Raw genomic sequence first — 26,050 nt, forward strand, 5'->3', positions numbered from 1 at the left:
CCAAAGCAATAATGCCACCAGCCTGGAAGAGCTCGGCCTCCCCCGTGTCCCACCCCAGGATTACCTAATTAATTAATTAATCGGATTAATAACCCGGGCTAATCACAGCTGAGGCAGTGCTGGGACCGATCCCATTTTTCACCTGGAAAATCCATCCTTGCCTTTATCCCAGCACTGCTCAGGGGGGAGGAAAATTTCTTTTCCAGTCCGGAAAATTCCATATTTTTCCCACGGAATTGGGGTTTTTACCTGCCCTGCATGGGGGTTCCTGTCCCCCTCAGAGGGTGCTCGGGATTTGGATGTTTTTCCCCAAGAAAATTCCCAAGATTTTCCCTGAATTCCCAGCTCAGTGAGCCGCCAGGCCTTGGACAGATGTTTTCCATAAATAACCAAACAAGGAGTGCACGGGAACAGGGAAAGCAAATCCAATTAGGCCAGAGGAATTCTCTGGAAAAGGGCTGCGCTTTCATTATCAAAATACCAGATTTTACCTCCAGATTCCGGGTTTTTTTCCCAGAAAAAACCCGGTAGGGAGCATGTCCCTCTCTCCCTAAATCCCGGCCCAATCTCCTCATCCCAACCCCTCAGAAAAGAGATCAGGAACAACTGAGCCAAAAAAATTAAACAAAATAAAAGCAAGGAGAAAAGGGTTTTGCCAAGGGGAGGGGAAAAGCTCCGGAATTCGCTGGATTTGCTCGAAGAAAAATTGATTTTTCTGCCGCTGGGATTTTGGCTCAGGATCCCCCGGGACTGGGATCTGCAGGGTGGGTTTCACTCAAATGGACAATTTGTTCCTTTAATTCATTAAACCCCAAAAGCCACAGCAGGAGCCGATCCCAGCCTTTCCCACTCCACAAATCCCTTCCTTCCTTCCTTCCTTCCTTCCTTCCTTCCTTCCTTCCTTCCTTCCTTCCTTCCTTCCTTCCTTCCTTCCTTCCTTCCTTCCTTCCTTCCTTCCTTCCTTCCTTCCTTCCTTCCTTCCTTCCTTCCTTCCTTCCTTCCTTCCTTCCTTCCTGCCTTCCTGCCTTCCTGCCTTCCTGCCTTCCTGCCTTCCTGCCTTCCTTCCTGCCTTCCTTCCTTCCTTCCTGCCTTCCTTCCTGCCTTCCTTCCTGCCTTCCTGCCTTCCTGCCTTCCTTCCTTCCTTCCTGCCTTCCTGCCTTCCTGCCTTCCTTCCTGCCTTCCTGCCTTCCTGCCTTCCTTCCTGCCTTCCTGCCTTCCTTCCTGCCTTCCTTCCTGCCTTCCTGCCTTCCTGCCTTCCTGCCTTCCTGCCTTCCTTCCTGCCTTCCTGCCTTCCTGCCTTCCTGCCTTCCTGCCTGCCTTCCTGCCTTCCTGCCTTCCTGCCTTCCTGCCTTCCTGCCTTCCTGCCTTCCTGCCTGCCTGCCTGCCTTCCTGCCTTCCTGCCTGCCTTCCTGCCTGCCTTCCTGCCTGCCTTCCTGCCTGCCTTCCTGCCTTCCTGCCTGCCTGCCTTCCTGCCTGCCTCCCTCCCTCCCTCCCTCCCTCCCTCCGTTCTTAATTTTTTTGTCCCTTCCCCTAATCTTGACTCCTATTTAACACTCAGGCATAGAAGCCCATCATGATTTTTACATAATATCAGTGTTAGGTTAAGGAAATAGACAATTGCATAGTGGCTCGAATGCTCCCAACTCTTTTTTGAGGAAACCCACTCAGTGAGTGGAACAGAGGCAACAAGTAGGTGATGATACACAAGAATTGTCTGTAGGCTTCCAATATGTTTTTTTGATTATATTCTTATATTTTTAATGTGATCTGACTAAAATGCTAGCAAGTTTGTCTCCTGTGTTATGTTAAATTTAGCCTGAAACCTTTCTACTAAAATCTGGAAGCCATATGGTCTTGTTAGTACTTAAATAAGAGACTTCCCAAGAAAACTCTGATGCGGCAGCATGAGGCTGTTCAGCTTCATTCCCTTCTGTTTTTCTCAAATTAATCCTTGTTTTGAACAAAGGTACTGGCAGTACTTCAATAACATTTCAATGCAGTTTCAAATGATTTGAGATTTAGACCTGTAGTAATTTGTAACCTCAAAGTTAATTTTTTCTCTTACCAAGAAGTGACTGATTTTAGTGGAATGGTGGTGATTCCTTGATCTTGTGAATTTTTGTTTGTTTGCTAATGACCTTAAATCCATGCTCATGATTGCAATGTATAGTTGTTGATGGAGGGTTTATCTTTCAGGCAGTGTTCTTTGACAAAATTTTTGTCTGAACATCAAGTAGAGGAGACAACAGATGGATGAAAAATTGCATGAATTAGGTAGAAATTACTGTAATAATTTTCTGTACAATTAGGTTAAATATGTTTATGTGTTATATGTATTTTATAACCATCTTTGGTAAAATATTAATAATTTCCTTTTAATATTTGAAAGATAAAATATGGTCTCAAGAAAATCCTGATTGTCAACAGATTCTGTACTTGCTAGCCCAGTTTATAGTACTTTTCAAAACACTATGATAAAATGGACAAACCCAATCAAAAAGACCATAAATTATGGCAAGGGGCAGAGGAAAAAGAGTTGTACATGTAAAATCTATAAATTTCAGTCTTCTTTTGTTGATGCCTGCTAATGACTAATTTGCATGATGCTTGGCTTTGAGAATTTGAAACTTGGCTTCAGGTGTTGTAATTTTTCGTTCGAGCACCATTGGTGATACCAAAAAAGGAACTGGTTGCCTGTTTACAATAAAACTTCCAAGCCCCTTAGCTCCTGTAGATTTGAGACTCATTTGAAATGTAGCTGAGAATTTGCTTTTGCTCTCTATAAATACAGAGATATTCAAAGAGCTGGGTTTGTTTTTCTGTTTTTAAGAGTGTGACAAAATTATCTCTTAGTGGGAAAATCATAACTAGAAATTATTAAAAAATTTTAGGATTACATAAGGGCTTAATATTTTGCATTTTAGATACCAGCAGTTATTTCAGTCAAACCTTAACGATTTCAGGGCATGGAAAGAAAGCTGAAGGAGCTGCTTTGATCCTCCAATTTAAAGATTTCAGATTACTGTATGCTGATGACATTTAACATCTTAATCCTGTTTTAAAATAGAAATGTATTTTTCAACCACATTGCAATTAGATTAACTGAGACTGCTTTGTTTTCTTTGCCAATTTCCAGAGAAAATAAAAGGTATTTAAGATTTATATTGAATATTTGCACACTCTGCAACAAATTGAAAAATCACTGGATTTATAAGAGAACCATTTAAATGACTAAGTGATTCAACTTCTGAATTAGGTAAGAAGATTAATCCATATTTTCAAAGATCAAACCTTAAAATTATCTGCCTCAGCTTTATTGCCTATAGGAGGCTGGATTCTTCTGCACTTTATGAATAGAAGCCTACAAATTATAAAAGCACTCTGTAAGTTTGCTTTTATCTTCTATTACACATGCGATTTTCTACCTATTGACTAGTAGCCCCCATTATTTAATTTATGGAAGGTATTTTTAAAACTTGAAAAGGAAGGGGGTAGTGTCTTTATGATTCCTTCAGAGGGGTGAAAAACAAGAAAAGGAAGGAAAATAGCTGGAGTCAGTAACAATGCAGGAAACAGAGGAAAGAAATGACAGAAGTAGGAACTGTGTTCTGCCTGTGAACTGTGTTTTGGGCTTTGAAGGGGTGAAGGGTCAGGAGGGGAAGCCATAGGAGAGGCAGCTGAGGGCACTTGGTCTGTTCAGCCTGGAGCAGAGGAGACTGGGGGGAGACCTCACTGCAGCTGCAACTTCCTTGAGAGGGGAAGAGGAGGGGCTGCCTCTCCAGCTGCTAGCTTATTCCCTGTGCTCAGCAGAGCAGGAGAAGAGATGAGGATGGAAAAGCTTAGGGCAGTGATAAAGAGGAGATCACTGACCAGTACTCATCATGAGTAAAACAGACTCATCTTGGGGTAAATTAATTTATTTTATTGTCAATTTAATTAGATTTAGATGGTGAGAAAAAAAGACAAAACCTAAAACAACTTTCAATTACTCTCTCCTCCTCCCAAGACCAATGTTAGTCCCTCATTCCCAACTCTTCCACCTGCTTCCCTTGAGTGGTGTGGAGGGGGTTGTGGTTAGTCTATGAGAGGTTTTCTCTGCATTTCCTTCCTCTTCATACCTTTCCCCTAATCTAGCATAAGTCATTCCCATGGGATGCAGTCTCCCTCAGGACATATCCACATACACCATCATGGTACCCTGCTCCATCATTGACTGCTCCAAGGGTCACACTGCAATACCAGCTCCTCTTTGGTTTCTCCAGGGGCTGTGGGGGAACTCTGCTCTGGCACCTGGAGCTCCTCTTCTCCTCCTCTTTCTCTCACCTAGGTTTGGCTTGTTTTTCTTCTTCACAATAAGAAAATAACTGCATTTGTTTCTTTCAATGATTTCGTGATAAATTAGTACAAATACACATAATAGGAAATTCATCTTCCCGTGTAAGGAAATCAGAAATTCTGTGATATAGCTGTATGGTCTTTGGAAACTGAAAATACATAAATCATGAAAAAAACCCATAGTAACACCATCAAGTGAAAAGTAATTCACAATTTATTTGGATTAGTCATTTGTTTAAGGATCCAAACATTTTTGTCACCACTGTTTGCTCTCTGAAGAGATTTCCAGAAATTATTTTGTTCACAGAGCTCTGACAGGTGAAAAAGTGAAGCCTTGTCTATCAAATTTGACATTTCATGCAATTACTCTTTTAAATACCATCTTTCTATAAAAAGCATTTCCCAATTTCTGTCTGTGCTGTGTCTACATTGTTTTTGAAAGGCATGCTATGATCTTGTCTAATTTTTGCAAGGGTGATTGGCAGGGAGGTCAGGATATGCCCCCAGTGGTCACTGACTTCCTTGTGACTGATCAGGACTGGCAAGTCAGCAGCTGCCAGCAGAGAGTTGTCTTGGAAAGATTTGGAACACAAGTATCAACTTAGCTTCAGTGTTTTGTTTTTTTAGGGTGTCCTCTTCTGCCCTCCTTTGGCACCTCCCAGGGGAAAGATGTTGGATGTTCTCTCTCCAGCTGACTCTTGACAAATGAAGTGCACATTTGTGAAGTCTCTACAATTTTCTGAGATGAGTATTCTATCTACTCCACTCTTTCTCAAATCAGCCATGTAAGTAAGAAGCCTAACCCAGTATTTAATTAAATCATGTGCATGAGGTTCATTTTCTATTTGATTAGTATTTTTCCTAGTTTTCAGGAGACTGAATTGTAGGTCTGTATAAGCAATAAGATTTGTCAAATGCTTTCTTCTACCTTCTCACCAATCATTACTAGAACCAAAATAAAGCAAAAAGAAAACAAATAGCCCTTAAAAGGGTGAGTAAATAGAATATCCTAATTACTGGTGTTTACTCAATTACAGCCTCTAATATTTAATCTTAGAACTAGTTTATGCATCTAAAAATTATAAAATTTTTGGTGTGTCTGCCATTTATTTATATCTTTCTAAATAATTAAGTGGTCTAAAATTTTTAATTAATAATTTGTTTTTCATTTGGTGTTATTATAAGTTTCATGTATTTAATCTTGAAACAACTTAATTATATTCCTCTTTAAATATTAAATTGAATAAGAATGAACAATAGTAAACAGTGAAAAATAATTATAAGGATATGATAAAAGGAAGTAAAAAGTATTATAATCTCTCAGGCTATGTTTAAAAAATAGACAAGACACAATAGACCTTCAAAGGACAAAAAAGTACAAAAAGGACTTGAGATAATTTTAAGCTTCAGGCTGAGATTTTAGCAGTCATAGGTCCTCTGCCCACATTAATTACTTTGCTAATGTCAGCTCCTGAGTCGGCCTTTGGATCTCCAAATGATATTCCACATGGCATTTCCTATTTTTCCTTAATGTCTGCAAGTGGCAATAGCACTCTTTAGAAAACTACATCACATCCTCACATCCAAGATCTTTGGCTGCCTTTATAGATTTCCCATTTGCAGCATCTAAGACATTAAAATTGTGGTGAGCTGGGAGATCCTTTTCAAAACGAATTTATGTCACATCATAAATACAGAGGAAAGCTGATGAAACATCAATCAAAAAAGTGTGTGTGCTTTTCACATTTTACTTTTACTAGAGTTCCACAAGAGTGAACTTCTTTTTGTATTTAAACTTAGTGCCTTTTCTCTTCTTTCTGACAAACTAACTAGTATGTCTTAAGTCTCCTCACTAATAAAAGACTGTCCTTACTGACTTTGATATCAGGGCTGTTGGACCTACTTATTCTACTGCTATGCCCTCTGCCATGATTGTATTCTGGAATACCTGGCATGAGAATAGGAAAACATTTCCCAAAATGGGCTGTCTATTAAAAACTGTGATAAAAATCACGTATTTTGTTACATGTGCCGAATTTGATTCAGATCTATGAAGATTCAAATCAGTGAAATGATAAAATGGCATGAATGATAATGGAGGAATTTACAATAATGTATCCATTGGAAACTAGTAGGAAGTAATCAAGTTTTTAAAATATCTGGTCACATTGTCACTTTATTCACATGATAATATTGTGTATTGCATGGGAAAGGACAGAGCAATTTATGTTCTTTTATTTAACCAAATGCCTTTTTTATAGACAAAAAAGATTCTTTCAACCTTAAACATAGAGGCTTCTTTTAATCTTTTTTTAAAACAGATTACTAATTTTGGTAAATATTATTACAGTGAAATTGTAGGATAAGGTACTTTTCTGCTTATATTAGAAAATGGAAGATAATTCTTATCCTAAACAGAAACAAACCATAATTCTGGGGGGAAAAAAACATACGTCAACATTCAAAATAAATGTGCAGAGGAACCAAACTTGTAATGCTGTGTGGCAAACACTTCTAGAATATTAGCTTCCAACTTCCCAAAATCTCACTAATTGCCTAAATTTCAGCTTTAAACTCAGTGATGGAAGTGTTCAGATTCTTTTCTCACAGGAGTTTTCAAAAGTATTAATTAAAATATAATAAAATAAAGTGAGCAGCTGAATGGTTTTTGGAACTACTTTGAATTTTACTACAGAGAGAAGCCTGGCAGGGGGCACATGGTGCATTCCAGGGAAGCAGCAGCAATGCAGGGCAGCTCTGCAGACAGTACTAATTCATTTAGCTCCAGGAAGCCATACATCAGAAGTTGTGTCACTGGAGAAATCTGCCAAAATGATGATGGCTTCTTCTGAGGCAAGGGAGTCCAAATCACTTCAAAAATTTTTCACAAAAAATGTAGCACTGTGGGGTTTTAGATCCAGGGGACCAAATTTGGCACTAGGATATCTAGTCTCCAGTGGCTGGGATCACTTGAAAATTGTGGCAGCTTTCTCCTCTAGAATCACTAATTTAGGGTTCTATAAAAACTGTACCACTTCTCAAAAAAGTTATATATCCCAGGTTTATATTGGCATATTTCTGTGAAAAGCAGGAAAATTAAGATTTACTTAACATAAGCAAGTGTCTCACTTGCTATTGCAGGCCTCATTCAAGCAGTTAGATTTTATCAAAAGTTATAGTAAAAAAGAGATTCTTCAGATCATAAGTTGAAATACCTTAGAAAACTGCTTAAAACATCACATGGAAAGCTGTACCTCATGAATATAAGTCTCAAGCTAATTTATTATCCAGTTTCTGGGTATACCCTGCACAGGCTCAAGAGAGTAAATCAGTATATATTGTGGGGCTTTAATTACTTTTTTTCTTTGCAAATTATTCTAGTTTCTAACAAGACTCAGGGTCAAGATTCTATCAACAAACATCTCAGAAAAATCAAAATAAAAATAGAAGAAAATAGTATTTTTTAATAGAAAGTGAATAGAAAAGGGCAAAGATGGTCAAAAAGGTTTAGGGAAACTTTTTTTAACAGTTCTCAATAAATCTGTCCTGTTCTTTTTTGAACATATTTATGCTTCTAATTTTTACATCTTATGCTAATAGGTCCAATGTTTACCTATGTGGTGTTTGGGGAAAAATGTAGTTTAGAATTACTGCCTGATTGTCTAACTAACTGTTCTTTGCTCCTTTCCTTGGGAGCCACTTCATTAGAAATAATTACTTACAGTTCTTCATAGCAAATGTGACTTTCTCTGCAGAGGAACTATTTTGGACATGTACTGGATTTCTTTCCATAAGATTTTGGTATTTTTTTTCTTGTATGATCTATTCAGTTTCCACTGTTAGGAGAATTGTCAGTAAACTATTTTTTGGAAGAACAGGGCAAAATGTGAATTTTCTCTGAGAAGTCCAAGAGCTTGTGTTTTTTTCCAACTGGTTTGAATTTTGTTATTTTTCATTTTAGGCTGAGATGTGCCTGTCTCCATTATTGCCCAGAAAAATGTCACTAATGGCATGAATTAGCATGTTCTCTTAACTTGAAGAATATTACATGTGAGTATTTGATATATTGATGTGGATTCTTTTATCCTATATGCATAATTTTCCTCCTTTTATGGTTTATTCTCTGTGGAGCAGTCTGCTCATTTCTCCCTTGAGATGTTAAAACACAAGATTTTTTGTTACAGTTCTGTTGTATTTTGGATAAAACACTGAAGAAAAATAAGAGGTTCTTCAGTATGGCCATCTCAGATAACAAAGAGGTGCTAAAAAAGAATTCCATATGTATACAGATGTCTTTAAGTCTTTAATTACACGTTTGATAAATTTTTTTGTTGCATTTTGTTTTGTTTTCTTTCTGAAGATACTGAGTTTCACCTCAACTCAAGAATAGATCCTGAATACAAAAACAGTACTTTTCATCTAAGGTGTCTACAAAAGCTCAGACAGACAGACAGAGGATAATGTTTGATCTCTTATTTTTTTCTTTTTTTTTTTTTTTTCATAGAAAGCTTACTGTAATCTGAGCCAATCTTTTCTTTCCTTTTTTTTTTTTCATCCTTAACAAAGAAACATAGTTGTATCCCAGTTGCTTTTCAGCTCTATCTTCAACAGTAGATATGCTTTAAAAAAAAATTTATTTTAATTTATGTAACTGAAGAATTAATTCTGATTTTTTCTTAATATTTCTATTAGTTTCTTTTAGAAGCTTAGATTTACTTTAGATAAAATAAAGCTTTATCACTCTGGAGAAAGAGAAAGAGAGACCAACCTAAAAATATGTCTGGCATTTTGCCTTGATTTTTTCCTAACAGTTTCAAAAAGAAACAATATATAACCCGGGGAAGTTATCCATGTGCTGAATTGCTTTAGGAGATTCTCTTTTATCACTTAAAGTGCTCAGTGAATTTTACTTCATGCTGCAGTTAAGGACTGTAGCACAAGGTTCTGAGTCATCTTTGAAGATATTTTCTCATTTTCTGTCTCATGAAGGGAGGAATGACTCTTTCTTTGACCCTTACTTGGTATACTTGGTATGTTTAAAGCTCAGTCATAGAAGAGTTTGCAGAAGGTGTTTTATTTTGTTTTTTGAAGTGGGCAAGTAACAGTGTTAAGCAATGATAGCCAAAAATACAGGTGCTTTTGTATCATCCACTCTACTGCAGTAATTCAAATGTAAATTAGCATAATGGCAATATCTCCCTTTGGAAATAAGTGCAGATGAAACCACACTTCTAACATTGGAATGACTTTTTTTTCCTTGTCCTACCTATATTTGACCTGACAGTATTGATAGATACCTTTAACATCCTACTATAATGGTTTAGGATAATTCACATATGACTTTCATTTTAATGAACTCAGATAAATCATTCACTCTTTCATCCTGTTTTTTGCACTCCCCCACCCATTCCTTCCCCACTCTGATCTTCCTATTCTCAGAAAAACAAAGTCTCTTGATAATAAAGTACACAAAGATTATTTTCTACCTCTTCAATATAAGTTGTTTTTTTCTGAAACGAGCTTTTCTTAGCCAGTGGCATCCTTAGCTGACCCTTTGCAATGGTTTCAGCTGGGATAGTGTTAATTTCTGGGAGGGAATCTTAACAATGCCTACAAAATATCTTAAGGGCAGGTGTCAATAGGACAGGGCCACACTTTTTTCAGTGCCCAGTGACTGAACAAGGGTCAGCAGGCACAAACTTAAGCATGGGAAATGCCATCCAAATATGAGGAAAACTTCTTTACTTAGAGGGTGACACAACATTAGAACAGGCTGCCCAGAACCTTCTCTGAGGATTTTCCAAACCTGACTGGCCACAGTCCTATGCAACCTGCTCTAGATCAACCTGCTTCAGTAGGGGAATTGGACTAGGTCATCTCCAGAGGTCCCTTCCAACCCCAAATACTCTGTGATAATATGTAGATTTATTTATCTATTTATTTATTTATTACATATTTTAATTATTATATTGTTTTTGTTTCAACCCACAAAGTTTTGTCACTTTTACCCTTCCAATTCTCTTTTCCCCATCTGTTGAGGGGAGGAGTGAGCAAGTGGCTGTATGGAGCTTAGTTGCTGTCTGGGGTTAAGCCACAACAGAAACCATAGATGATGAAGAACTTTTCTTTGGAATGTGAAGATTTAGTTGCAAAAATGGAAAAAAAAAAACAAACTTAACAAACTTGTGGGTAGAAGATGAGAATGCAAGTAATAGTTGAGGTGATAAAGCAGGGCACAGGAGAGATTAACAGGTTTAGCTCTCTTCAGTCGATAGCAAATTCTTAAACTGTCTCCATTTCTTGTGAAAACAAACTCATAACAGTCTTTTTCAGTTGGCAAAACTAAGTATTTTCATCAATGTGGTTTAAAAATTTAAAATTAGAAAAAAAATAAAGAAAATTAAAAAGGAAGATTCACCTGACCAAAATTTTCTATTTTTGTGTCTTCATAATTTAACCAGTTTTTGCTGTTTAGTTCTTGGTCTCACACTCACACAAATGCAGCTGTCTTGACAGTTATTAGTTTTTCTTGATGTAAAAAATACACATTTCCAATATTTTTTTTCTCACTTTGCTCACAAATATTTTGCATTTACAGCTGCTCTTCCAGGGCATTCTGAAGAGACATCTGACAATGTCATACTCAGGAACAGATTGGCACAAGGGCAAAGTCCTTGTGTCAACTCTCTACTAATTAGGTAAATATACACTAGAGGTTACATTTAGACTATCCATTTGTATAGTATCTCAGATTCAGATAACTCAGTATCTCAGATTTAATAGTGTAGTCACTATGTCTCATAGCTTCTTGGGAAGTAATTATTTTGACAATAATTAGAAGACATTCTGAGTAATTCAGGATATAATAATGAAAAATAAATCCATTAAGACAAAAACCGTAGGGCTGAAAGCCTGGTTCTTGAGAAATCATGAACAAAACACTCTTCTTGAAGACGAAGTTTCCTACCATATATCTGTGTATAAGTATGGCCAAAACAGGTTACAAAATGTGTAACATCAGAATTCTAACCTTGTAACTCCCATTCTTAACTCTTACCTAATGGAAATACGGGAACTGAGATTCTTTAACTAAAAATAGCAGATATATTGTCTTGAAAAATTTGACAGTAAAATAAATTTGACAGTGTCACCGTATCAAGACTGAAGATTCAGCAAAGATGGGAGGAAGAGCTGAAGGAGGCCTGGGTCACCCTCAATATGTTGTAGAGAGTGACAGCTTCCTGGATATATGTGGAGAGATCATTTAAATATTTTTTCAAATTGCTTTAGGCTGTTGATTTTTAAAATTTCAGATAAAGATAATGAAGCTCAGGAGGATAAGCAGCACCTGCAGAGCAACCCCCTGCATACTCCATTGTTTTCTTTCAAAGCATTTTATGTGGTGATCATGTCAGGCTGTATTTAGTTCATAATTTATAAGAATTATGAGTAAAGCAATATAGTTGCATACAATACACCATACAAGAAAATTATTCTAGGTGGAATCTGGTTTGCTCCTAACAAAGAGCCTGATTGTTTACATGCTTTAGGAAGCTTTATTTGGTGCTCACTAAGGTTGAGTAATACGCTCAAAATATGTTTTAATTGTTTGAAATTGTCTGATTAATGTAATAGCCAAGGCTTAATGATATGTATAAGATGCACAGTTGTTTCCATGATGCTTGCAAAATCTTTGTAGCCAAAATATTATCATATGCTTTTCTTTCCTGTTTTTATGAATAAGCTTGTGCTGTTGCAATCCATCTGTTCCTCTTGGATCCTGTCCAAAGGCTGTCCATGCTCCATTGCCAATACCTATATGTCCTATCAGAGAATTAAGTAAGTGGACACATACAGATACTTAAAAATATGTGGCATTCTTCCATTAAAATTATATATTAAAGAGATAAATCATTGAAGACTGGCAAGGCATGGTTTCTAAAAAAACACAAACCAACCCACTAAAATAATTTATCCTGATTTAAGGTACAAAAAAATTGGTACAGCATTTTCTAGAGAGATATTAAAAAGGCTGACTTTACTACAATTTGTCAATTTTGTATTGTCCAAAGGAGATGAGAAGTTCTGAGCAATTCTGATCAAGAATGATTAATTTAGTAGTATTTAATTGTACATTTAGAATGGAGTTGCTAATTGGATTATTAGACTTTCTTAGCCTCAGTACCCATCATCAATTCTGCTTTGCTGAATGTTAAATATCAAATAAATCATTTGATCCTCTCTACTGGGAAAAAAAAAAAAAAGGTTAAAATTAATATTTTTAAATTGCATGTCACCAACAGTGTAAAAGAGATGTGTATCTCTGCTCATAACTGCTAGTACTTAATATCTCATAGCTGACCAGATTTTTTTTCGGTGTATCTCCAGACAGAGGAAGGACAAGAAGGTGTCTGAGCATTGCCAGGTGGATTTATCAAAAGTTAATTGTGTCTGGACAATCCAGTTGCCTGTTTTAGTGAGATGACTGGTTTTGTGGACAAGGACACAGCACAGGATGTCAACCCACTGCATGTTGCAGTGGGTTGACCCTGGCTGGATGCTAGGCACCCATCAAAGTTGCTCTAACACTCACTTCTGCGGGTGAACAGGGGAGAGAAAATAAGATAAAAGGATCATGAATTGAGGTAAGGACAGAGATATCATTCACCAAATAGCCTCATGGGCAAAACAGACTTAACTGAAGGATATTGATTGACTTTATTACTAACAAATTTAGAGCAGGATAATAAGAAATAAATCTTGAAAACACCTTCTCCCCATCTCTACCTCCTTTCTGGGCTCTGCTTCCTCCCTCCAGCAGCGCAGGGAGATAGGAATGGAGGTTATGGTCAGTTCATAAGCCATGGTTTCTGATGCTGCATGAAAAGCAGTCCTTCCACTGCTCCACTCTGGGGTCCCCTCCCGTGGGACACAGTTCTCCGTTGTCAAGATGAAGAACAAGGGATGGCACCATGCTTTGAGATGATTTATTGCTCAAGTAGCCAGATAAGATATCAATTTCAAGGCATGAGATTTAGAGAAGCAACAAGTCAGCCATAGCTCAAGGAAGTCACGAGTTTCTTCTTTGCACAGCAATAGATAACATTTTAACCCAATAGGCAGTTGACATGAAACTTGTTTTCACTTATTAACCTATCACCTTTGCTTAATTTTGCTGCACTGTGTCTGTCTCTTAGCCACTAAGCTGACAGGTCACGTATTCATAGACATCTCTGTTATAGTTTCTGGAGCTCTAACCTACTCTATACATCACACTATTACAGCTTAAACCTCAAACTATTTTACCTAATATAGTTTCTTACCTATATAAGACATATTCTTATAATTATAGGAACATAAGTTTATAATTTCTCTACCCAATGTCTGTGTACCTTCATCATTACATCAATCCAAGCTCTTTCCAAGGCTGCAGATTGAACCCTTCAGCATCTGTGGAATTTTCTATTTTTCCGTTTCCAACACTCCATGATCTTCACAAGTGTGAGTCCATCTCATGGGCTGCAGTTCTTCATGAACTGCTGCAGCATGGGTCACTTCCATGGGGTCAGTCCTTCAGGCATAGGCTGCTTCAGAGTAAGTCCACCATGGGATCACAAGTCCTGCCAACAAAGCTGCTCCAGGGTGAGCTCCTCTCTCCATGGTCTGCAAGTCCGTGCCAGGAGCCTGTTCCAGCATGGGCTTCCCAGGGGGTCACAGGGCTTCTCTCAGGCAGCCAGCAGCTCTAGTGTGCACCTTTTCTGCAGGCTGCAGGTGGGTCTCTGCTCCTCTATGGACTGCCTTGTGCTGCCTCACCATGGTCTCACCACGGGCTGCAGGGGAATCTCAGCTCCAGCACCTGGAGAAGTTCCTGCCCCTCCTTCTGCCCCGGGTGTCTGCGGGGCTGCTCCTCTCATATTCTTTTTCTTCTCTTCTCTAGCCACAATTACATGTTTTTGTTCCCTTAAATATGTTATCACAGATTTGATACTGTCATTCCTGATTTGTTCAGTGGTGGGTCCATCTTGGAAACATGTGGCATTGTCTCTGCTGGACATGGGGAAAGCCTCTGGCAGCTTCTCTGAGAAACCACCTCTGTAGCCCCCCTTCTACCAAAACCCAAAATGTATGTCTCAACTTTGTCCAGACCATCAGCAAGGTCTCCCACAGCATTCTTATAACCAAATTGGAGTCACTGGATAAGTGGACAGTAAGGTGTGTGGAAAAGGGACTGGACCATCAGGTTTAAAGGGTCAAGTCACTGGTACAACATCCAGCTGGCAGTTTGTGACGAGTCCTGCCCCTCAGATATTAGTATAGGAGGCAGAATGCCCACTTAGCCAGTCTGTGAGCAGTGCCAAATAGAGGTGGAGGACTTCCTGCTCAGAGGGTGTCCAGGAGACTGGAGAAATGTCTGAAGAAAACCCTGTGAACAAAGCTGAACAAAGCAAAGCTGAACTCTTGCAGCTGGGATGGACTAAGGTCATATAATGAGAGGATCAGGATACCAACACAGCACTGTGCCCAGTTTTGGGCTTCTCATTATGAAAAAGTAGTGGACATACAAGACTTTTGGAGAACCACTAAGATTGTTCTAGGGCTGGAGCACATGGTATATGTGGAGAGGCTAAAATAGTTGAGTTTTTCCATTCTCAAGTAAAGACAAAGAACATGTGTTCTAATTGCTGTATTCCTGCTGTCTAATTGAAAGAGAGAGAATTAATTCAGAATTTTACTGGAAATTTCAACTAAATACAAGTGAAAACTTGGTCACCATGGGTGTTTGTATTGTATTATCCAGAGAGATTATGAGATCTCTGTACTTGAAGATTCTTAATATATGACTTGTGATTTGACCCAGATAACCAGCAAGGCCATTTTAGTTTTCATGGTATTCACAATTTTCAGAGCACATTCTGAGTTCTTCAAGCCTTTTTAGGCTCATTATTTAGGCCCTTTTATTCTCCTTGTTCTGTGGTTGCACCATTCTAGAAGGCAGAATCCAGAAATGTATGAAAACTCCTTTCCGCTAAGCTCCATTAACAACATTAAATAGAAGAGACATCAAAAATTCTTAATGTCAAGCTTAATGCCTGTGTTCATCACTCTGCTGACCTCAAAAAGTCTTGCTGACTTGGTAGGCAGCTAAGAGGGCTGGCTCATTTAGTCTATTGCAATAGCTGCAACTACAACACTAAATGATAAGAAACTGTACTTTACATATAATAGATTGCATATAGTTTACAATTTTAAATTTTTTTTTTATCATATTTATCAAAATCTTTCTCAAGATTCCAGTCGATGTCATTCATTGATATTCATGTCTGGTATCACTTAAAATAGTTCTGAAACTTATATTCTTTATTCCTTTGTTATCCAATATATATCCAATCAGGAATTTTTGCTGGCAATGTTAAGAATTTTGGAGGCCACAATAATTAACTTAGCAGTTTGGCAAGAACACCTTATTCCATGTGCTGCTATTAACTATTCAATGATAATTCAAAATCAGGATTTAAGTTGTTCTAGAAAGCCTAAACCTTTGTATTGTCTACATATCAAAACTTGCATTATGTTGCCCACTATGTAATATAACAGTCTAAATTGCATTTTAAAAAAAAAATTGTTCCAACTTCGAAGAAAAGAACACTGGAAGAGAATCAAAATAATCTTGCACTGTTTAAAAAATGTCTGTATTCCAGCCCATATCTGGATCAGTAGTCAAAGATCTATTAAAATTAACAGGATTCATCTAATGGTCTTTTCTTCATTTAAAGTGTAATTAATCCATGTCAAACTTGATTCTGGAGAGATTTTTAAAGGAAATAAAGTACCTTATGTCTCATTTAATCATAGGAGGGTATGAATTATACACATTTCACTGTCACAAAGGAGAATATGCATGTGCTACTAAATTTAAGGGACCTCAGCTTTTATTTCTCTGGACTCAAATATTCTATTTTGGTTGGAAAAAAGTGCATCACAACTGTTCAGCAGGTCTCAGAGGGTTGGTTTAGAAGCATCAAAAAATGCTTTAATTTAAATTCATGATCTGGGCTTATTCATCCTATGGTTGAACACTTGTTCATCCTTAGCCTCATAAGAATTTCTTGTAGGAACATTTTCTCAGTTGGCAGGCTTTAGGAAATGAAAATTATAACTTTGGAGAACACCAGTTCATGGACTATGGAGGAACAACCTACAAAGAACTGATATTTTTAAAGCAAGTGAAAAAAGTTTAAGAAAGTTTTTGTTTTGGTTTTGTTTTGTTTTACTTTGGTAATAATTGGGAAAAGTAAATCCCATATTTCTTCTTTCCATATCCATTTTCTCTCCCTTATGAATGGGTGTCAGAATGAAGCTTATTTTGGACCTTTCTATCAAATAAATAGAACTGAAAAGGGACTAGGGTTGCATTTTTAAATTGCTTCACAAAAAGCTCTGAACTAAAGAAATTTCTTGAATGCCTTTAGGCGGGGAGGGTGTACACAACTGACACACAAGATTTTACAGCTGCATGTAAATCTTATGCTGAGCTGGATTTCTGCAGGTACAGTAGAATCATGAGCAACAAATGAGTTTGGTTGTCCTCCCATAGAAATTATGTTTGTTCTTAATTCTGCTGTGAAGGTGGTTAATCACTTAATTTATATAGGTGTACAATGATGAACGTGACCTCAGAAATTAAAGTTTTTCCTAACTTGATATTAATTATGTCAAGAGAGACTTTTCCATTAATACAAGTAGGTGTTGGACTTTGAGCCCTGAAGAAAGCTTTTTATTTGATATAGGATTTATGCCCCTATAAATCTGGAAAACAGAAAGTGAATGTATATCATATGCATTCAAACAACAACTTCAAATAAAACTTGAAGTATTACTTTATTTATTGCTGCTGATAAAGTGTTTCTGCAAGCAACTGGCATTTATTTGCATGTTTCTTAGCAGCATGAGCAAGTTCCAAAATTATGAATTAAAATTCATGTCAACCTGTATTCATGCATTGCAAAAGATTAAGGGGAAAACATATTCTAATTTGGCTAGACTAGGTCAAGTACTGAATTGAGAGTGTGTAATGTCATTTGCAATGCAAGTGATAAATAGGAATTAGATGCTAAAAGAACTCTTCAGTCAGTTATGGTTGCAAAATTTGTATTTGCATTTCTGATTTAAAATTGTCCATATTTATTGGTATCTAAAATGGGAGAAAATTGAGATTATGCCAGAAAGAATCTTGTCAATACCTAGGTTGAATTTTCAAGAATTTAATCTGAAGGGCAATTTGATTTCTGTAATAAAGCCCCTGATGAGAACATTAACTTCTCAGCAATTACAATGAGGAACTCACGCTTCTGGGTTTCCTGGAGCTTCTGTTCATGTCCACACTGGGACATTTCTCATCAATGTGATGCCCACTCCATTTTCCCAACCTGCAGCTTGGAGCTGGATGAAGATATTCTATGATAAATGTGGCATCCCACAGGAGCTGGTGCTGAACATCAGGTACAGGAATGTTCTTTATCCTGAGCACCACTTCCATGACCCATTACTTATAGAGAAGAGAGTGTCCATTGTCCTTTTGAGCTTTACTATCTCTGACTTTCTGTAGTCAATGGGAAACTGGTTTTGGGTTTTCAAGTCCATGGTAGAAAGACAGGAGTGGCAGCCAGAGAAGTGACAGCAGGATTATTGGTCCACAGTGAGTGTCAGAAATATTTGTTAGCCTATAGCTGTCTTTGTTTATTGCATCACTGAAGCTGAGCTGGTGCATGTGCATGATGTTGTGATAGATTAGCATTTAAGAAAACAAGGAGAAACACCTAAGGAAGTTAAAACCGCTGGAGGCTGATGGGAGTTTTTCTCCTGGCCAACAGCTGACCATTTCTAAGAACTGACAGCAGTTTTAACCATTGAAAAGTGAGATCAACCTGTGAACTCCACCTTAAGACCTAAACCTGGGAATTTCTTTGTCTCTGTTTTCTGGCTGTGAAAGATAACAGAGCTTTAGCTGCCTCCCGTTCCCTGTCCAGGCCATGCGGCCCGGGCAGGGGCTGGGCTGGGCCTGCTCCCAGCCGGGAGATGGGGCCTGCGGGGCTTGCCCTGGGCTCTGGCCGGGCCAGGCCGGTCCCTGGTTCGGCTGCAGTTTTTGCCATGACGGAATTCACCAGAGACTGATGAGTAAAGAAAGAAAAAAGCTCTTGACCTTCGGCGTGCTGAGACAGTGACCACACTCTCCAGAGCAGCCATGAAGAATCTTCCATCGCAGACAGCTCCAGCTGCTGCTCCGGCAGAGATCACAGAACCATCTACAAAGATTTTGTAAATGTCATCTGGGCAAGATTTTAACCTTTTCATTACCCAGATGAGACTTGCAGATTAATCCTTTTTTTCCAGACAGAGAAAAAGAGAGTAATCAACATGTAAAGAGACTTTATAGACTATTAGAGACAGTAAAGAAAAGAATTAAGCTTCAGAAGAGATAGAGAATAAGGAAATGCTTTAATTAAGCTGAAATATTTTTCTGTTAAAGTTGTGGAGATGGAAAATAATGTCCTGAAAAAACTCCTTTAATTCATGACAGAGTATATTGGGAGGAATAGAGTGTTCAAAGTGTGGATTTTGAGCAAAAAGTGGAGTAATTGTGATACAGTGAGGTGCTGGAACAGAGGGGGAGAAGGAATAGTTAAAGATTTGAAGCCTTGAGAAGCAAAGAAAAAACTTCTGTTTCCAGTGAAGCTCCCAGAGACAGATGAAAAGAACTTTTGCCTTTGAATAACTCATCCTTAAAAATGACATCCCTAGACTCATGACCCATACACACCTCAGAGTGATGTGAAATGGGAGGAGAGAACTGATGACCCATTTCCGGGCAGCTGGCATCAATCAGAGAAATAGAAAACTATAACAGAAATAGTTTTCTTGTGAAAATATCCATAGCAGAAGAAGACTTCTGTTTCTCTACAAAGACTGATGAAAAGACTCTAACAGGAATTTGGATTGATTTAAACACCAAGGTTCCAAGTTTTTTGTCTCTATGTTGTCATGTGAACAAGGGAATGGTTGGGTAGTGGGGGAGAAAGAGGTTTTCTGGAAGTTATTCTGGTGTTCTTATTCTTGTAGTTCTGTTAATAAACTTTCTTTATTCCTTTTAAGTTTTAAGCCTGTTTTGCTCTTGTTCTAATCCATATCTCACAGCAAGAAATAAGTACATTTTCTAGTGATTTTTTAGTTACTGCTTTAAAACCACGACAGATGTGTATTTTAATACTTTCAGAGCCCTCTGTGAGAGCAGCTGCAGCTCTCACTGCTTTCTGTGAAACACCATGGACACAGCACACCAGTGTGACTGTGGTCATTGGATGTGTCTGTCCTTCCTGAGAAACCCAGATCATCCTGTTCCTGACCACGGGTGTCCATGTGCACTTCCCTTCTGAAAGTGCCACTTCCCAGTTGCAGCCTTCATTAAAATCAGGAGCATCATCTTCCTTCCTTCCTTGGGCCCATCAGGATCTCATTGAAAATTGGATTAAGCTGTGTGTCAGTAATGTCACCACCCCTCCTCAGGAAGCAGGCTTGGAGTTTGATCTCCTGCAGTACCATAAATTCATTGTTCAAGGGTATTGGTGAGAAAGTTCAACATTGTGTACATTTATTTCACACCAAATTTGACTTTCCAGATCTCTTTTAATTTGTCAGAATTAGCTCAGTCTAAGCAATCTTTTAGTTAAAACAAATGGTCCTAAACTTTTTCTATCATTTAAGACATTTTAACTGATTTCAAAGGTTAAACCTTACAAGAGTGGGCATTTGGCCAAGGTCTACATATGTAAATATGCAAGACACTGAGGAACTTGGAAATTTAAATAACTAGTCCTGTTCTGGCTGGGTTATGAGACCAGAAAATCAGAGAAATACCTCATCCTTTGGCATTGCTTTATATATTATGAATAACATTTAGGAAATTATCACCTTAAATCACTGTACTTATAAGTTGTATTTCCTTGTGTGCTTCTAAAAAGTACATTTTTTAAAGGACTCATTGCCAACTGCAGTTTAAAATAAGTATTAGAAACTTACAAGAAAGTGATAATAATGAGGAATAAAACATTTGAAAAATTTAAAAATAAAAATAATGTAATTTTACATGGAGAACTTAATAAAAAACCTACTCTTGTGGCAGCAAAACTATTCAGTTAAATAAATCTAATTGATATATCTCAAAACTTTGGTTCTTCAACAAATTTTCAGTAGAATTAGTGGGAGTAGGAAATGTCAAATATCGGTTTAAAATAGCTGTTAAGAGTAGACAGAATTGCAAAGAAAGCAGAAACTTGACAGTTATTCCAGTTATTAAATTTTTTCTGTGAGCCTCTGTACTTCAACAACAGTGAATTTTATATCAGTCATACATGTTTCACTGCTAAAGGTCCCAGAAAATGGCATTTTCATATGAAGCTGACAATTTCAATTGGCAGTTGCTAAATTCAGAACATATTTTATTAAGTAGATTTTTCCCTTGCTTTTATCTAATATTTCTTATGTATATTTCCAAACCAATAACACATAAAAACAAATCAAAAGAGATATTTAGGGTTTACTGGAAGATGAAAAACTCTGCATCCAGTCTATACAAGGGGGCTTGAACTTCTGACACTAGTAATGAATATTTTAAAATGCATCTGGGATTAATTTTCAAATTTTGGACAATTAAAAGCAGATAAACATTGTCTTTCCAGCAGATGTAGAAATCTCTGTTTCCTAAAATAATAAAAAAGAAGAAAAATTAAAAAGCATCTATAATTCTATATTGTTATTATTCTTATGTAAGATCCCGCAATGCTGTTTTTTATTCCATTTTTTTCTTTCTTTCTATATTTTCTTGTACTATAATCTCTGTTACACATCTAACTAAAATTTATTTCTAAATAGGTTAATTTCCTTCATTTTTTAAGTCAACTTCAGTGTATACCATATTAGGCCAGTCAGGAATTCTCATTAAAATTTGGAATAGGAAGTCTGCAAAAAAATTTTGGGTACAGTATAATGAATATTTTAATGAATAGTACCTGTCATCTTCAGGGAATATCTTATTGTTGGCATTGTAAAGAAGAATAACTTCAAACAAGAATAGATTTTCAAATAAATGATTTTAAATTGCATAGGCTTCCACAGGAATTAATTCAGTTTCCTTTACACACTTTTTTTCCCCTTTTATTTTCCCAACCTGGAAAGCATTTCCTATAGTGTATCATTCTGATAATTCACCACAACCTTCTTTCTAGGAGAAAATCTGAGAGTGCCCTTTGGGAAATACAATAAAATTTGAGAGTTTGGCCTGAAGAGGAAAGTGAAAACAAAGCTAATCAATCTGCAATCCTCATAAGGCAGAGTAGAATCTTTATAATTGTTATTATTATAATTTCATACATTGCATTTAGCCAAAATAGACAGGGTTTTCTGAGGCAAAATTAGAAAAAAATATGATTTGGTTTTCTTAAAACCAAATTTCTCAAGGAAATAAATTATATTGATTTAACACAGGGAATCCTAAACCACTGCTTTGAGAAAAGGCAGAAAAATATATTTTTATTGCACATGTGCACAAAAAAGAGAGGAAAACTGAATCATTCCTGTTGTCTAACCATTTTTTCCTTGGTGTATGATACACAGAGGATTTATGTGAATTAGAAACACTCCCAGAGGATGATGTGAGGCCAGACAACAAAAATCCTGCCCTAGGAGTTTCTGTGCTACTAAAGCATTTGATGCTTTACAGATTTTCTAATGCAGTAGGCTAGCAGGTATTTAACTTAATTAAATACATTTTTTTTTGGCATTTTGGAGGTCTGTTTGTTTGCTTGATGAAAAATTTTGTCCTGTTGAAAGATAGAAGGAACCCTAAACCTTTTTTTTTTTATTTTTTTGATTGTTTGGTTTTACTTGGTTTGGGGTGTTGTTTTTTTTTTTTTGTGAGGGTGTTAAAAATTTTCTTCAAATTGAATTTTGATGTCAGCTTGCACTAAAAATATATGAAAAAGGGGAATTTTATTTTATTTATCAGAATTGTTTGAATTTACAGTGTAATCTTTCCAAGAAATTCAGAATACCATGTTATAAAATCTTACAAGCACATGGGGATTAGATTTAGTCACCCACCTTCACTGGGTTGCTAGTGGTGACAAAGGAGAAGGAAAGACTGCAGCTGGATGCAGGCTGAGCTGAGTTTAAATTTCCTTAACATTTTCTTTTATTGAGGCAGTAAAAACTGTTAATATTCAACCCTACAAAAATATTTAAAAAAAAAAAACTCCAACCAGATACTGTATTTGTATACATATCTTTGGATAAATATGTTTTCAAACTCAGGTCATTTTTTATTAGCCTGTAAATGACATTCCATTTTAAGTAAGGATAAAACCTTTGTTTCAGGTAGCCTACTATACCAATGCTTTCTCAAACCTTACTAATTTTTATAAAGAAATAAAAATGTGCACTGAGTTGATCAGTCATTGTCTGGATTACTGTGTTTGATGTTCCATTGGCTTTGATTTAATGGGGGAATGGGGAAAGAAGGTAAACAGAGTGATTGATGTTTCAGTGATAAAAAATATATGTACTTACAGACATTTTTGATCAGTTTGAGACATGAGGTTGTATTCTGTGTAAACATATGTGTTCTGAAGTATATATGGAGTATCTAATTATATATCTCTCAATATCTTAAACAAACTTCACAGAGCCTTTAACAGTGTTTCACTTTTTTTTTTTTTAAGATTGCTTTTAAGCATTAATATTTTTATCCCACTTTGTACCATACCTCATTCTTTTCATCTGTGCTCTGACTGGACTGGCAAACTGTTCAAATGATCCAAATGAGTGCAGAAAACACAAGTAAACAAATTATTGAAGTGGATTTTGATATAGGAAGAAGCAAAATTCCAGGAAGTATATGCTTTTAAACAGTGAGTTCTGTTATTTTTTTTTATATTGTTTTAAGGCAATTGAGAAAATTCCAATTATGCTTTTTTTTTTTAACGAAGACAAGTATTAACATCTTTCAGAGGGGGATATCTATGGAGAAAATACTCAAGGCACCAGAAGAAAATTACATGCATTGTTCAGTGTTTGTCAATGGGCTCCTGAGCTTCACTAAAACATTTGCATATTACAAAGCCTTTTACAATTCATTCACTAAATTCAAAACAATAATGCAAAATTCAAACAAAGCAATAAGCTTTAGAGAGCACACTGTATCTTCAAGATGCTTATTTATTGTGTGACCTCTCCCAAGCAGGCCTCAATAGTAAATCTTTTTCGGTTTTTCTCATTAAAAGTGAGTGTGTGTTTGTGTGTGTGGGGGATGTCTGCCTTTTTTCATTGCATTTGGGTTTGTGTCATTTTAATTTTGCTATTTGTACAATTTCATATCTGAATCCAGGCATTTAAACTCTGTGGAATTAGAACAGCAATGCCATTAATTTTTTTGTTTTCCCATAATGTTACTTACTGGAGCTACTGAGCTTGCAGGAAACATCAGATTTCTTTGAAGCTATATTTGTTGTGTTTTAAGAGATTTTTTTATTTCCACCATATAATGGAAATTGAATTCTATAACAATAATACTAAAAGCAATCATTTTGTGTGATTTATTTTATGTTATGACTCTTGCAAGAAAAGTGTCATGAAGTCATAATAATACAATAATTTGGGATCTAATGTGACCTGAGAGAGAAAAAGCCTTTTTTTTTCCTTTAAGATCATTATGATACTCCTATTCTCCTAGTCTCCTAAATCTCCTTTTCTTTATCTTATTAACATAATTTACAAATGGGACTGAGACAACTGTTTGAGGAAATGTGACCTATAAATAAGAACTTTACCAGAGCTGGCATAGAAATACCACTATATCTTTTCTGTTACAACTGGAAAACTTTGTTAAGCGTTATTTTGGAGGAGGAATGTTTGGAAAACTACCCCGATTCTTATGACACTTTATTGCCAAAACTCTGAGATTATTTCATATTTCAAAATTCAACATCGGTCTTTTCAAGATAAAAGCAGTATTTCCACTTTTACAACTTTGCTTTGCATCGGGGATACCTCAATACAAAAGATATTTCTGGTACATGGTAAATTTCAGCTTTAAAAATGTTGATGTTTCTAATAAAATTCTTTCTGTTAAACATAAGTTTTAATGAGATTTTATTGTTTAACGAACTTTGGTTCTTAGCATCGTTCTTAAAAAAAACAGAATTTCCTGAAAATTAATTATTAGCCAGGTGTTGCACAGAAATTACAGAGAGCTTAAAAAAATAGATATAATTCCTTTAACACTTTATCATCTTTTAATTAATCTGTCCAGAAATCTTTCTGAGTTTTAAATGAAAAAATCCTGAACTGAAATTAGAAGGCAAAAATGTAAAAATATTTTCCAGGAAAATGTGCTTTGAAACTTTCAAGTGTTCTCAAATGTTTTTATTCTTTACAAATGCCTTCAAATAGAAAAAGCTCTGCAAGGTGAAGATTAGATTGTTTCTTATTTTTTTCCTAATGTAAAATCTCTTGGAACCATTTTATATGAATTTCACAAAGTTTAGAAAATGTTTCCCTATGGAAAATTTACTTGATAATTTTTCAGCTAGTTATGACCATTTTCACACTTCCACTACAAGTAATTCTTAACTTACATTAGGTTTAAATTCTTTTGTTATTACTATATTAAAAAAAAACACCGAAACAAACAACAACAAAACAGTAAGAAACCTTTCTTACCCTTTTACAGGTTTGATTGTTCTTTTGACTTCTCAGTCCTATACTTTATGTCCTTCCCATCCAAAAACATACTACCTGCTTTTTTTCTGTTTTGACAGATTATCTAATGTCCTGGTTTTGGAAGACAGGTGTCTACTAGGGAGGGCAGGAGCCTCCCTTGGAATGAAGTGTAAACTCCCTCTGAATTATTATAATTTTGAAATCAAGGGCTCTCAGGCAGAGATCTGGGGATAGGAATTACAGTTCTTTACCAGTGTGTATAACCAGGCACACAAACAACAATAACTACAGCATTAACAACAAAACAGCAGCAGGGACCCCGTGACAGCCTTCTGGGCCGAGACAGGAAGGGATGGAGGAGAGGCTTTGCTTCACAAACCCCTGGGGCAGTCAGTGCCGGTGCTCCTGCAGGGCTCTGAGGAACACTCAGCTGGAACAGCAGGGATGAGCTGAGATCCTGGGCTGGGGGATCCTGGAGGTGGATCAGCAGCTCCACGGCGGTGGCTGGCACTGCCACACGTCCCGGCAGGACAGGGGGTGTGAGGCCACCAACAAAGAGGGAAGAAGGAGAAGAAGAAGCATCAGCTCTGTCTGGGTGATGGTGAATTCCTTTCTCCAAGCCACAACAGTTCCCAGACCGTGTCTCCCTCTCCAGCCCAATAAACCAGGCAGACCCCAGCTGCCCCCACCTCCTTCCTGGGCCCAGCCAAACTCCCTGTGTTTCTCAAGCACCCACCACGTACCATCAATCAGGTTTCCCCACAACTAATGGGCAAAGAGTTCCATAGGTGAGAAGGAACAAAAGGAAGGACACTCAACCCCCAACATATAACTATTACTTTCCATAAATAATTAGGGAACTTTAAACCTCCCTTCACCTTGATAAGGTTGATAGAGCATACACAAATTAGCAACTCATGGTAAGTTATGGAATATTTGCTGGACC

General features: G+C 36.9%; 1 long non-coding RNA gene across 2 annotated transcripts; it reads left to right on the top strand.

The window, feature by feature from the left end:
• The first annotated feature begins 3,718 nt into the window (after positions 1 to 3,718).
• Positions 3,719 to 15,871, top strand: LOC147654395 (uncharacterized). Of its 2 annotated transcripts, none has more exons than XR_015285144.1 (5): positions 3,719 to 3,906; positions 4,963 to 5,120; positions 8,297 to 8,385; positions 10,934 to 11,033; positions 11,481 to 15,871. It is a non-coding gene; the product is annotated as an uncharacterized LOC147654395 (long non-coding RNA). The 2 variants fall into 2 exon arrangements; XR_015285145.1 differs by lacking the exon at positions 3,719 to 3,906 and adding an exon at positions 4,201 to 4,327.
• The last annotated feature ends 10,179 nt before the right edge of the window (positions 15,872 to 26,050 follow it).

Source organism: Cyanistes caeruleus, chromosome 3 (assembly GCF_971803275.1).
Source record: "Cyanistes caeruleus chromosome 3, bCyaCae1.hap1.1, whole genome shotgun sequence".
NCBI lineage: Eukaryota > Metazoa > Chordata > Aves > Passeriformes > Paridae > Cyanistes > Cyanistes caeruleus.